Raw genomic sequence first — 13887 nt, forward strand, 5'->3', positions numbered from 1 at the left:
GTTCAGTTTATACTTCTGATTCCAGCACTTGCTCTGAGGGACAAAAGACCCTCAAATCCTTTCACACATTAATCCAGATGTCTGGCTGCTTCAGCCAAAGAGCTCTATCAAAATTGTATCCTGGCTTAAGAGCTGGAGCCATTTCAAATGTCTTGGCAGCTAATCAGCCGCGATCTTTCATCAAAAAGTCACAGCGAGAGAGGCTGAGCTTATCTTAACAAAATCTACCAGGGTAATATTTTGTTTCACTTGTAAAGTCATTTGAAGCTTTATTGTTTAGTAGATTTGAGAGACGCCACATAAATAAATCCAGAGTGGTGAATACACATGGATGGCAGACTGTTTTAATTTTACAGGGGGTAAATAAGATTGGTTTTGTATGTTACTCTTCAATAATCTTTTAAATCATACTCAAAGAAGAACAAAAGAGACAGATAGCAGCTAGTCATCTAAAATAAACAAAAACAGAAGGTTGAAAAGCCATTGAACACATGCTAAATCTGAAATATATAGATGTCCTTGGACATGATAGCCAAGGATGCGGTGTTGTTGTGACTGTGTGTTCTTTTTTTCTTTCATAATTAAAGACATCATTACAAGTGAAGATTAGGTTCACTAACCAAAATGATTTCCCATCATCACCCCTGCCTGATTAAAACCTGTGGCTTTCATATGTATTGAAAACTGCAAGATTTACAACATTTGCATCCAAGTACTCGTTCTGCCCAAAAGGCTTCAAGCACCAAGGTTATCCTCTGCTGGTCAGGTCATAATTGGAAAACTAAGAAGAGAGCGCAGTGTCTAAGCTCATGAATAATAACAGTCATGTATGTTAGAAATCTGATCGTGTGTGGGTGTGTAACAATGAACAGTGCACTATTTACAGCAGTAGATTTACATGAAAGTACATCCACCACCTCCTTGTCAATGCAAATGATGTTTCCAGACACACTGCTGTATTGAATTACTGCATTTACTCCATAAAGACATCAGAAGGTAGATCAGGGTTCATTAATAATTAGATTAATACTGAGGTTAAAAGCCACATAATGTAAATGAGTGTCCAGAGAGGCTAATAAAGAATATTATTATCGTATTGATGGGGTATGTTGTCAGCGAAGGGTTTGAAGACACTTAGAATCCTCTAACGACTCGTTCCAGAAGAGAAAGAAAAAGGACATCAATTATTGCCAAAAATAAACTCTGTGGCAAAGATTATGAAACTTAAACATTATGCTTTGCAAGATAATTTTCCAAAGGTGAACACCGATTTAATGATTTTTGTGGCATAAATGTAATCGTTAGAAGTACAAATCTAACGTCATGCTAGCGATGACTATCAAACCGCCCTGCGGAAGCTTGACTTCAGCGTCACTGCAACCAGCGCTGTCAAACTACTTCTTTAAGCACAATAAGGTCTAATGTCTGCTCAGCAGACTCCTTTACCTATTACATAAACACTTCTGTCAAGTGTGGACTTTCATAATGTAGAATAAAATGTTAAAATATCTCAACCTTTTCATTATTGATTTCTAAAATCATATGATAAGTCCTTTTGTTTTGTTTTTGAGTTTGCATGAAGAAAACAACAACTTCCCAAGCACTGCCTCAAACTGCTCAATGCTGTTTTTCCTGAGATACTGCATACACAGACCCACAATACACACAAATTTACTAATTCACTCAGATGGCACCCTCTCACCACCTGCCTCTTCTTATCCAGCTCCCACATTCCCTCGAGGCTCAATAAAACATCTCCTAATGAGAAATGTCACCTTTTCTCACCAGAAGTGGGACAAAGAAAATGTTCAGAACATTGAAAATGTTTTCAACATGGGGCTCTCCACTGAGCTAAGTTTGGTAAATTACCTCAGGCGGAAAGTTTAGTCAAGCAGAAAAGGCAGATGAAATCAAAACAATACTGAGAGCGTGAAACAGAGAGGAGGAGGCAGACTAGAATTCATAACATTAAAAAAAAAAAAACTGTAGAAAGGAAATCAGCCATGATAAACTGTTATTTACTGTGCACATTTACATAATGAGGTATCAATGTATGGTGGGCCTATGTAATCTTTGTGGTTAAATATATCAGTATTTAAATCACAGCGATAGTCGGGGTGTCACAAGTTTGATTCAAGATACAAAATCTATAATAATGGAATTCACGAGCCCTCCACCGAGGAGGCAATGTGATCATTGGCGTGTGTGTTTGTTAGCAGGATATCTCCAAAAAATTATGGAAATATTTCTATTAAATTTGTTGGAAAAAGAGATCAAATTAAAAGGTAAAGGTAATTTCGGACACTGAAGTATAGGGCTGTGAGGGTGTGGAGTTTTTTGAAGTCAGGAGCGCTATCAATCAAGCCCGCTCACTCGACCTGCTCCCACTCTCAGCAGTACGCTTTGGCTTCTTTTTAAAATTGCTGTAATGATGGGGTTTATGCTTACGATCCATTTATCTTTATCCTGCCACTTTAGCATGCTATCTATGGGTTACTGAACTTGCCGCTGCCTGTTAGGGACCATAGGCCCCCTGGCAGACCTTTACATCAGCTGTCTCGGGTGTACGATGGAGCCTGATGTCCCGAGGCATTGGTCACACATAAAACAAGTTAGGTGAAGAACTTGAACATAAGAGGAAAGTAAATTTTGACAAAATTGATTATTGGCTTATTTAATAAACTTACATTTCATACGATATATCATATGCACTCCTGCAATTCTAGCGAGTTACTGCATGTATTCTTGTGGTTACTGCACCAGGTCCTATGCTCCAGGCCTTCGGCAGGATATCACTGATGGTAGTTTTCATCTTGGCAGAGGCATGTGCAGAATGAGTTTAATCTAGTTCCAAATATTTTTGCAATTGTTCCACCATAGCTTATTTTGAATTTCCTACTAACTGCCAACAGGGAGTTACTGGCATTGCACCAGAGCTGCCTTGGTCACCGTCAAAGATTTTATGCAAAGTTTGTTGTTGTTGTTGTTGTCATCATTGCTACTCAATGGCATTGTGTGTTATTCATGAAGGTGAAGTGTTCCGTTTTTTTTGTACTTGTAAGTAGAAAGATGATATTGTTTTAAAGCAAGATTTAAAATTCATAAAAATCTGCTTTAGCATTCGTAAGTAGTATGTTAGCATGGCATTTGGGACACAACGCGGCAGTATAAGCTGATTACTCTCATGAATCAAGTAGACTGATGATGTCACAGGTAGAGGTGGGTTAAAAATGTCTATATACCGATATTTTATCGATATACATTTTTAGGAAAGATTATCAATACATAAATCCCAGTATTGATCTTTTAAAATGCATTAGATTTTACCCGTTCATTTTTTTGTTTTGGTTTGCCCCTTTTGTCTCGTATGATTTAGTGCTTAGTGCAACGTTACTGCAGTCAGATTATCAGATCTCGCGAGATCCAGGCCATGTGCCTCCGATCAGAGAACAACAAGATGGCGGAAGCGCAACTTAATCTTAATCAATCTCCGGCAAACTTAAGAGCCGATGTCTGGCAGCACTTTGGCTTTAAGAAGCAAGAAAACTGCGCCCAGCTTGACAAAAATAACGCTGTGTGCAAAATGTGAAAAAGTAGAAGTTAAGTACAACGGAAATACTACTAATCTCTGGAGCCATTTGACTAGGCATCACCAGAGTATACTCAACAACCAGGAAACTACAAGTCACTGCAACAACCCTCGCTGGAGAAAGCATTTGGGATGAAGTTTCCATCCACGCCTCCATGTGCAGAGAACATCACTTCGGCTCTGGCAATTTTTAATCTGCAAGGGTCTCAGACCATCCTGTGTGGTAGAAAATGTAGGCTTCAGACACCTCGTCCAGACACTGGAACCACGCTACTGTACGTGCTACTGACACGGAAACAACGGAGTCAAGTCACAATCTCAAAGATGTACAGAGATGTTAAAAACAACGTCGCAACTGCAATGAAATCGGCAGAGAGAGTTGCCATCACTTGCGACAGCTGGACAAGCAGAGCTACGGATTCCTACTTGACAATCACCTCTCATTACATTGACAGTCACTGGTCCCTCATGTCCCACGTTTTACAAATGCGGGCGTTTGAAGCTCGCCACACCGCAAGTCATCTTGCTGAGCTGAAGGTTTGTGGAAGTCTAAGTTGCACTTTTGTTTTAAATGACAGTCGGTCATATATTTAAATGAAAAGTGCATGATGTTGTATAACTATTGTTTAATGGTCAGTTCTTAATGTATATATTATATATCCCTCAAAACCAAAGCAAAAGCTCATGTGCGTGTCTGCTCAGTGATGAGGTACTTGCAGAATCCAGAAGTTTTTGTATCCACATGTTTCTGTCCTGCTCCATCAGTAAGTGAGGAACAAACCTTTCTCTGGAGTGCTAGATCAGGTAACACCGGCATGGCTGCAGTTGAAAGCAAGCAAGGTCATGGAACAACATCGTTGTTGGATCAATCAGACGGATTAATGAAGCAGAACCTGCTGACATGACGAGTATTGACACCTCCATTACATCTTCTTCCTGCAGCGCTCGACACTGCCTAAATAAATCAAAACTAAATAGGAGGAGACAGTTAAACTTCCGATATTCAACTTTTCAAAAAAAACAAGAATGACAGAAAAATCATCTTTGTGACATCAAGGAGGAGATTTTTAGATTCAATATCATTGTAGAAGCTGGAAATATTATCGTAAGCTGTTTTCTACTAAATAATTTATTTCAACATGGTATGGTAAGAGATGAGGGGTTTTTATTTTTTTGGTTAAAAGAAAATATGTTGAATGTTGAAGGGGAAATAATTTTTAATAAATTACAGTTAGGTGCTATATAAATCCAAAGGTTGTCTGTCTGCGTTTGACAAAATAAACATCAAATAAAATAGCTACCTTAAGTTATAATGATCGAATAGTATTGATTTTTTTTTTTTTTTAATGGTGCAGTTAAAACAATAAACTGCCCAGAAATTTCAGTTAATTTCCAACCCTGATTTCAGATAACTGGAAAAATAGCGATGAAGAAATACTCTCACTTCTGGATACATCTCCAAAAACCTAATTTAAAATGTCTGCCAAGATTAATTCATCTTTTATTTAAAAAAAAAATCTTTATGCACACTGCTGTGAATCAAAGATAATAATTAAGGCAAGCCATTACAAGACTATACCATCCTTCTCTTGCATTCACTGGAGGAGGAAAGGAACACTTTAACTACACTTGAAGCATCCAGCAGTGGTGTAGACAGTTTGACAAATTAATCCCTAATATTCTCAGTTCTGAATGAGATCATCAATCCCACTGGATTTGAGGGCATTACAGAATAAATCTTTACTGATGCCGCACAGGTATTGAATGTAGTGCTTAAAAACCCATGCGTCAGTCAACAATACAAAGGGAACATGACAAGCTGAAATTAAGGATGTAAGTTCAGGAAGCTTGGCCAACAGAGCTAAGACCTTTATTTCCCTTGCCATTATATTTTCGTGATATTTCAAACCAAATTCATGTTCATTGCCGAGTCCATCCATAGACAGCATGCCTTTGTTTTACTCTCATATCTATTATTGTTTATATTTGTTCACATAAGGGACAGAAATCACTGAAATTATATCTCAAACTATTATCAGTAAATGTAATGTAATGTCAGTATGTATTATATTCAGCAAATATGAGATGATTCAACAAAAAATAATCCCCAGTAATGCATGCACACTTCCGCTTCTTCAAATACGTTATGTTAACTCAAAATTCTACAATGCATGTATAAGGGCAGCCTTATGTTGTTTTTATGTTACATTTTTTTAAGCAAAAATATTAAAATTAAACATCAGCCTTCAATATCTTCCTCTCAACCAACTAATAACCAGTGCCAGCCCTGAGTACTTCCCCTTTCTATACCGCTTATCTGTTAAGGGTCATGGGGGGCGGTCGAGAGAGAGGCCTCTGGTTTACATATCATTGGAACTTATTTCAAACAAAATTAATATTCTTTAGATAAATAGTGGCAATATATTTATCCTAGACTTCCTTTTCATTAGATTTGACACACTCTATGCATAGTCATAGCAACTACTACTACAACACCATATTTTACCTCATAAACATGCTGACATAAATGACAAAGCATGATGGGCAAACAGACAGGCGGTCAACAGGTATATGGTTCAGGCTCACCATCAACACATTACACACCCACAAATACCTGAAAGGCACGTATTATTACAAAATGAAAGGGTAGGTCAGCTAAACAATATGGCAGGTTTTCAGATGTGACCAACCGATCTGTTTGTAAATGGGGATCAGAGGAAACACCGGTCAAGGTGATAATGTAGTTTATAAGATCCTCCTTGGAACCCAAGTAAGGGTTTTAAAAGCCCTGTTTACATGCACTTTAGAGACGGTCCCTAACTTCAGCTCGTCCCTTTCTTTATATCCTGTCAAGGTTTTCAAAGCTCTACGTCACAACATGCGTATCATTTTTAGTTTTAAGCGTAAGTCAAATGATAAGTTTGGACGACCTCACTAAAAAGATGTACTCACTAGAAAGTTATGCAAGATTAATAACGCTTAATGTCTGTAAAACTTAACATGAATACATCATAAATAAGAGCGTAAACTAAATCAACGCTCATGATAATGTCATAAAACTATGCTGGTCTGCTGCAAAAGAGGCACCACCTTTACAAAAGTCCATCGGAAGTTTAAAAAAGTACCTTGTTTGAAGCATACATTTGTAATTTAGTCGTCAACTTGCTTTGAAACTTCCCCTAAGCAGCAGCAACACAGTGAGGGAAGCTAAACATTAGCAGCTCTGAAGTGACAGAAGGAAGCAAATTGAAAAACAAATAACGTACCTGAAAGGCGAGTATGTCCTCTTTCATGCTCTCTGAGCCGCTGTGAGTCTTCCCAAAAATCCAAAAAATGCTTGGAAGCTTCTCTGTCCTTCTTGTTTAAGTGGGTAACCAGGAAAGCTTGTGGTTAGCAACGTGAAATGTCAAACAATGGCGGAGCCAAGTACGGCAAGCGAGAGGGGACGACACGTGCTTCTTGTTGACGTTTTTTTTTTTTTCCAACTGCCACCTATCGGCGAAGGTTTTTAGTTTCGTTTCGTCAGCCTTTTGGAAATTTACGGTTAAAATAATTGGACAAAGTAATTCATCGGGAAAAAAATAAAATGTGATGACTGCAAACATTTAGCACACTAAACATTTAATTTAATGTTACCAGTACGAAACATTTTAACATTAAAAATAATATAAAAAAATGTCCTCAATCATAGATACACAAGTATATACATGTACAGATACTGTACATGCATGCATTCAGCCTTTCACATTGATTTTATTTTTGAATTACTTAAAGACATTATAACAGAAAAATTAGCATGGAGCATTATTAACAAGATGAGTTATTGCATTATCATAACAATTTAGTACACCTGATACATAAGTGTGTAAGCAGCAGCATGTTGTTGCTAGTTGCTATAGAGCTATTTTAGACCTAGCTAATTTACACAATGTTTCAATCTGTTGGGTTATCAGATCTTGTCGCAAACCATCGTGTTTAACTGATGTGTATTGTATCTGTATTGCTGGATAAGTGCAGCTCTTTGAAAAGTGCAGTATATCCCTTTATTTAGATGTATAAAATTTTACACTTTTAATGGGTTGTAATTCAATACAGTAACTGAGCGAATGGACTGTACTTTTACAATCTGCTAATGTAACCAATAGAAAGCATTTCAACGGAACTCCGGTAGTAACAATGTCAATTTGTGAGGTGCAATGGTGTAGCAGCTTATCTGAAATGGAACAAAAGTGCACATTCTGACTCATCACAGTATGAATGTGAATGTGTGTGTTCTATGCATCCACCCACATCCACCAAGAAACATGTCTTTCATTTCTTTATTGTGAACTTTGAATGCTACAATCTAAGATTAATTTACTAAATTATTGCTGAATTATATGGAGAATGATTGCCACTTCTGACGGCATTGCTGTTGCAGAGATTTGTGTGCACGCAGCTGTGAACCGTATCGTGTATACACGAACAGGTCAGAAAACACCCACAAAAAAAAAATCCTGAAAGCGCTTTACTTTTAAATTATATTGCTGGAGGGTTAAATACATGGAAGCAACTGTCAGAGTTAATGAAATAATGCAATAACATGGAATTTCACTCTCCTAATTAAAATAGAGGTTTATTCTTTTCTAAGTTGGCTGGTCTGTGTTGCTCTGTTGTTTCGAGAGAGATAATATCTCCACCATCCATTTAAAAGTGTTAAAAAAAACTCAACGATCAGCTGATGTGATTATTATTCATTATCATAATGAAATAAATACATTTCATTTACATTTTACACCAAGATAAATGATTTGTTCTTAATTGGTAGGATACAAAATGTAGCTGTTATGGCACACTAACTACACTAACACCCTTAAACTACTGTTTATTTCTGATGTTCGCCATTATTACATTCAACCAGTAATAATTGTGATTATTTGTGATAGCTGTATCAGGCAATTGAGTGTGTAATTCAAATTTCCTGCAAGGGACTAATAAAGGAACTGAGTAACTAAGTTTACATTTCGTACACATCCAGCGTTACCAGGTGAGTGAGTTATTAGCTCAAACAGATTTAACAGGGATGTTTTTTTTTTAATCCTTCTGTTCTGTTTAAATCAGATCTGAGTTTTAAAGTCAGACTGTAGCGTGCTGCTTTTATGGAATATTTATCTGCACTACTCATTCATGTTCCTGTTGCACATTGGGCCTGGGATTTGTGAGGCTTATTTGTCTGCATTCTAATCTTTAACAGCTAAACTTGTGAAACACACACACACACACACACACACACACACACACACACACATCAGGGGGCAAGAAAACTGACTTGTAGCCAACAGTGCACATACACACAATTACCCCAACAGAATATTAACGAAGACCACAGTCAAAGCCAGCAGTGCAATAACTAGAAAAATATTCATCTGTCTGTATTTCTCCAAGACAGTTTTCAATTGAACGTAACCTCACAGTCAATCAAATGTACAATCACAACTGTATTACCAGTGAAACACATGGTAGAAAACACTGACACAGCAAGCCTATGTCAGGTGATTTTATTCAGAGCTCCTAAGGTCACAATCAGATACAAAAAAACCCCAAAAAAACCCTGGCCCAAATTAAACTGCATGCAATAAATTATTTCTTAGCTCATGCTTTGTGTAAAATCATCCTAAATACCATTCAGTACACTCTCAATCGCCATGAGAGGAAGTGTCTTGAGGCATTTTTGCATTCGTCTTTCAACTCGTTTTAGATCTTTCCTCCTCTTGACTTGATAGACTTCTATCAGTAACACAGAGCCAGATTTTATAACCACAAAAATAATTTGACACCAACATAAGTTCTCAATAATAAATGCATGACCTTAAATGTTTTGGAGCAATGGGCTCAGCATTGTCTGCTCCAGCCTCCACTGCAAGGGGAGGCTGGTTAAGTCATGATTTTTTTTTTTTTTTTACAGTAGCCTATTTAATTGTATTTTAACTACAGATATTACTTGATTTAATCACCCAAAAGCAAGAAATTAATACAAATATCAATTAAATCCTCAAAACTTTTTTTCTCATTAAGCAAATCATTTGATTTGTTAATTTCACTTTGCCCTTGGTTGTATTCGTTGCCATCTTCTACTCCACAGCTTATTGTTACTGTTCTGATGGCTAAGCCCTTTCAGAGATGCTGGGGCACGAACAAAGCCACTAATATCTAGTGAATTCTCATTACATGGGGATTATCATATGTGCCAGCATGCATTCCACTCCCACATCATTAAGTGTTTTGGACCATTTACAGCCAATTACTCCATCGCTAATGCTTTTTTGTACCCACCCTCACCCCAGGCCCATGATGATATTTGACATCTTTTGACAACTCAATACTCATTTATCTCCTTTTCTTTGTTTGCAGTGGATTGGACGACCTGCTACAATTCGATCTGGAGCAGACTTCTGTACCATGAGTACATAGTATTATACACATGCAGCGAGAGGGGAGAAACTACTGCAGCGTAAATACTGATATGAGAAGATGTATTAATGGTTAATGAGCCATTTATATTCCCAAATGTATGATAATCCCAGTTAACATGTCTCATCCAGCTGGAAAGATGTTATATTACCTGGTTCACAGGAGGTTGCTTCAATTTAGATGCCTGCTGCTCAGGCTCACAAGTTTGGAGTTCAACCATGTGGTGATACATTATCAAGTATATGCACAGCTTGTATGTATCCAGATACCCAACCCGTCTTTGAATTAAAACATTTAAAGATCCACTCCCATGAAAATCATGTTTTCCGTATTGTTAGCATGTTATGTTGCAGGCTCAGGTAGACTGGCTTTTACACGTAGCGAAGCCACTGAGCGGGCAACAAGCTCCGCCCCACATTAGCTTTAACATCTACGAAACGCGTTGTTGTGAGAGACCAATGGATAAAGTTTCTAGGTCATTGCAACACAACAAACCATACGTTGGTGTGGTTTATATTCAACGCTTCACACAAGACTGTCCCACCAACTGGCAGCAGAAAAAATGGGCTTAGCCAGGAAGTTAAATTTGAAGCTTTGTCTTCCATGGACACACCGTCAACGAGACAACCTGTGTTTTTATCGGTAAATTGTTGTTTTTTTCTTTTTCTGCCTGGTGCTAATTATTTAACCCAGCCTGCCCACCAGGTTCTACAGACCTGATTCTAGCCAGCTGACCCAATATCGGAAGGTCCCCGAGCCCCAGTTGTCCAGTACAGTCGGCGTTTCGGGCAGACGGTTCCTCCAGCACCGTGGGTTCGCCTCTATCGGCCGGGAAAGACGCGTCGGGCGACCGTCCCGTCCTCTTCCGAAGGGTCCCGTCTGCTCCTACGGTCTTGCCACGTAGCCCGCCGTCGCGTGGCGGAGGTTCAGGATGGCGCGCGCTGGGGGGTTTGAATTACCCGTCGAACGCGACGCACGTTCCTCCAGGCGGCGTGTGGGGGAGGGCACCGCGCTCTCTCCGTGAACGTGACGTTAGCTGCAATGACAATTGTCTTATATTTAGGAGTTAACTTTGTTGCTGCAGTTTCCATTGTAGGGTAGTTTGCCAGCATGTTAACATTTTTTAATAAGCAGTAAACAGCTGAGTAATTTGGGAATGGTAGTATTTTTGAGGGGTTCATGGTGGCTTAGAGGTTAGCGCTGTTTTTACCCAGGAGGAAGGTTGCGTCCTGGCTGTCCTGGATCTTTTCTGTGAGGAACTTTCATGGTCACCCTGTGTCTTTGTGGATCCCACCCCAGCATCAAACACACATATATTCCAGGTTAAAACTCCTGCGATGCTCCCGACCAAGGTGCTGTTAGAGAGGAGGTTTTTCTGTCTAAGTAAAATGAAGTTAAAGACGTCTTCTTTGTGGAAGTTTGGGTGTAAACAATTTGATACATCCAGCATTTACTGTGATGATGGTGCAATCCAGGGAATCATTGATCGGAGAAGAGAACATAAATACTAGTCCTGAGGTTGACGGCAAATTCCTCCATACCGAAGGCCTGTCATTGCCTCTCCTAATTGCTATGGCAAATAAAAACGATTGGACTTAAATGATAAACCTGCCCTTGCTCTGTTGAACTGAAATCATGCAGCACTGCTATTTTCTCCATCCAATTTACTTGGTTGATCGCAGGTAATTTGAGTCAAAGCGATGTTGTTTATTGTTGGATAATCAGAAGCTACTGCTGATACAATTGTGGATCAACAAACTGTCAGAAAATCCAGCCAACTTGCTGGCAGAACCACAAACAAAGTATTGAACATTTATACTTCAGTGAAAGTAGAAATTGCACGTCACAGAGTACAAGGAACTGTACTCGTCACAAAATTTAATGAAAGTGTGTGATTTATTTTTTAATTGACACTAAAGCAAGAGGTAAATAATTAAATGGATCTGAAGCAATCTTATAATATCTTTTTCCACAATAGCTACTTTTTTTGAACATTGAAACATGATAAAAGAATAAAATAACAAAGGACAGGGAGAAAGATGTGATGAATATTTGCTAATATGTTGATTGTTGTTTCTCATAATAACTGGAAAATTGGGGGAAAAAATTCATGCAAGGTTAAGGGGGGGGGGGGGTAACACTCACTTATGGATGTGCAAGCTGAATGAAGCTCACGGAAATTTCCTCCACATTAAATTTATCTTTGTTTCCAGCATGACCCCATATGAGGAACATGGACCGTGCCGATAAAGAACTCCACAAATCATCGTCATTATCGGTGAGTAACAGACCGTACTCTAAAAAAAGGGGGGGGAGGGGGACACAACTGTCCCTTTAAAGGGAAATACTTTTCATCGAATAATCCTTTCTTTCATCCATTTTGAATTTCAAGCTAGATTTGCTACACAGCAGGTGAGGTGAAGTGCATGTAATCCCTGCTGCAGCAAATTTGATTTCCAGTACGTAACATTAGTCAGATGGTGGGTCAGTATGTACAGTTGTTAAACAAATCCAAGTCCCCAGCTGAGGCTATGTAGACATTTGTTGTTTTTGTTTTGTTTTGTTTTGTTTTTTAAAATGCAGACATTTTACTGAACACCAAAAAATGTAAACTTTATGGTGATGCTGCAGGACACGTCCAAGGATCACCTGGGTGAAAATTTGTTAACGTTTGTGGTACTGAACCTGCTGACGGGAACAAGGAGAAACATAAATATTCACAAGGCTTAACACCTTGTGAATATTTATTAAAACATCCTTTTGCACATTCTAAAAAAAAAAAAGGTTGTTGGATATTGCAGACTGGTATGAATTTTGAATGACATAAATATGTTTTCCTAAGCATAGAAGAAATTGATGGGTTGAAGGGGGAAAAAAAACCTGTCCACTCAAACTGCGTGAATTTTTAGAAGGAGTCCGATTTAAGGTAATGATGGAAAACATGCTTTCAGACATTTGTCAAAATAGTTTTTTTTTTTTGTCAGTTACAGAGCTTTGATGTTAAAAAGATCCTGGCAGACACATGAAAAGAGAGATTACTTCTTCTATATGAATTGCTGTTGACCACAGAAAACATGTCGTTTCCCTTCAACAGTGTATGTGAGAGCATTTAATATCAGCACTCCTGCAGGCGTCCAATCTCCTTCCAAGCTGCTGTCTGTGTGTCTCCATGACAGTTGCTTCTGCTTTTCCCATTAGATTCCCCACTCTTCTGCATCCCAAGTATTTTAAGTGCATAGCGTGTGGAATGACGCAATTCATTCAAGTGTTGAGGCTGCATGAATCTAATCATGTCCAGGGATGATTCATATAAGGAAAGTTTGGTATCCTAGCAACTCTCAATAAAAACGGCCTTTGATAGGTCACTGCCTGTAGCCTTTGAATCTGTCTAGTATGAGCTGATGAGAAGGTGCTTACAGGCAGTCAAATTTGTTTTGATAAATCCAACCAGTTTGTGTGGAGATGAGGTGCATTTCATCCCTGTTAACAAATGGATGTTTATTACATGAGAACAAACAAAATGGTGCCCAGCCAGGCTGGATGACCGTCTTTCAGGAAGTTTGAACACATTTATGTTTTCTCTCACGTCCCCACTCTTGCTGCAGCTACACACACTCCTCAATCTTCAGCGGAGGCTGTGAGTAAAATACTGTTTTCTTGTCACTCGAGACCAAAAGATCATAAACACAAGAACTGGAAGAAAGCAGCGAAGACATTAATAGCCTTGTGAACTGTTTATTAGCTGTTAAGTTCCTGCTGCCATTTTTCAGTGCTTGCTGGTATCAACTTTTCCCCTGATATTTGTATTTCCATCATTTAATGTCCTCCTACAGTCAATTTTGTGCTTT

The 13887-nt window shown here is 38.5% G+C and overlaps 1 protein-coding gene and 1 long non-coding RNA gene across 4 annotated transcripts in view; one reads left to right on the plus strand and one right to left on the minus strand.

Moving 5' to 3' along the window:
* The window catches only part of enox2 (ecto-NOX disulfide-thiol exchanger 2), a 161703-nt gene extending 154678 nt beyond the window's left edge, over positions 1 to 7025 (minus strand). The window contains exon 1 of the mRNA XM_086222046.1: positions 6856 to 7025. The gene's annotated coding sequence lies outside the window, so the exon portion shown is untranslated. The remainder of the gene's footprint in view (positions 1 to 6855) is intronic.
* Positions 7026 to 10476: 3451 nt separating this feature from the next.
* LOC147251393 (uncharacterized) overlaps positions 10477 to 13887 on the plus strand; it is a 144861-nt gene continuing 141450 nt past the window's right edge. For all 3 annotated transcript variants that reach the window (XR_015119065.1, XR_015119063.1, XR_015119064.1), the window contains exons 1-2: positions 10477 to 10681; positions 12253 to 12317. This is a non-coding gene — a long non-coding RNA (uncharacterized LOC147251393). The remainder of the gene's footprint in view (positions 10682 to 12252; positions 12318 to 13887) is intronic.

The sequence above is a fragment of the Aulostomus chinensis genome, chromosome 13, assembly GCF_037954235.1.
Source record: "Aulostomus chinensis isolate RoL2024-O1b breed Wild chromosome 13, RoL_Achi_v1.0, whole genome shotgun sequence".
NCBI classification, from domain to species: domain Eukaryota; kingdom Metazoa; phylum Chordata; class Actinopteri; order Syngnathiformes; family Aulostomidae; genus Aulostomus; species Aulostomus chinensis.